Source organism: Micropterus dolomieu, linkage group LG01, assembly GCF_021292245.1.
Source record: "Micropterus dolomieu isolate WLL.071019.BEF.003 ecotype Adirondacks linkage group LG01, ASM2129224v1, whole genome shotgun sequence".
NCBI lineage: Eukaryota > Metazoa > Chordata > Actinopteri > Centrarchiformes > Centrarchidae > Micropterus > Micropterus dolomieu.
Window position 1 is genome coordinate 12,049,407 of NC_060150.1, and position 810 is coordinate 12,050,216.

The 810-nt window shown below is 48.5% G+C and overlaps 1 pseudogene; it reads right to left on the reverse strand.

Annotated features, from left to right (window-relative positions):
* Positions 1 to 810, reverse strand: part of LOC123975338 — a 6,882-nt pseudogene that overhangs the window by 4,054 nt on the left and 2,018 nt on the right.

Below are 810 nucleotides of genomic sequence, written 5' to 3' on the forward strand. Positions count from 1 at the left end.
ATCATAGGGCTGAAGTTTAGGTTATTGCAGAGTCACACCCAGGTATGTAACTGGGTTCTTCACAGGGATACCATTAACTTCTGATAGTTCACATTCCTTAAGTGGTAGCCTAATAAACAGATTTGTTCAAGTTCATTCTTAAGCCTGATACAGTAGAAAATTCCTCAACACATCTAATTGCTTTGATCCATTCCTCTCTATTAGACAAAAAAAAATTGTATCATCTGCCAGTTGAGATAATTTAAATGATCTAAGGTCACTTTAGGTCTACTTTGGAACCATAGACTGTATAAAAACTGAAACTTGAAACTGACCTTTAATACAGCCACAGTTTGTGTGACAAGGAACAGAAAGGAGCCTTCCCTTAGAGACTGTGGAAGCGACCAGTGGTCGGTGTGGCAGCCTGGCAGCCTGGCAGCAAGGCAGCAACCAGTGGTCTGTGTGGCATCGACCACTATCTTTAGCACCCCTAGTGGTAGCGACCAGTGGTCTGTGTGGCAGAGACCAGTATCTTTAGCACCCCTAGTGGCAGCGACCAGTGGTCTGTGTGGCAGCGACCAGTATCTTTAGCACCCCTAGTGGCAGCGACCAGTGGTCTGTGTGGCAGCGACCAGTATCTTTAGCACCCCTAGTGGCAGCGACCAGTGGTCTGTGTGGCAGCGACCAGTGGTCTGTGTGGCAGAGACCAGTATCTTTAGCACCCCTAGTGGCAGCGACCAGTGGTCTGTGTGGCAGCGACCAGTATCTTTAGCACCCCTAGTGGCAGCGACCAGTGGTCTGTGTGGCAGCGACCAGACCACATAATTGGCT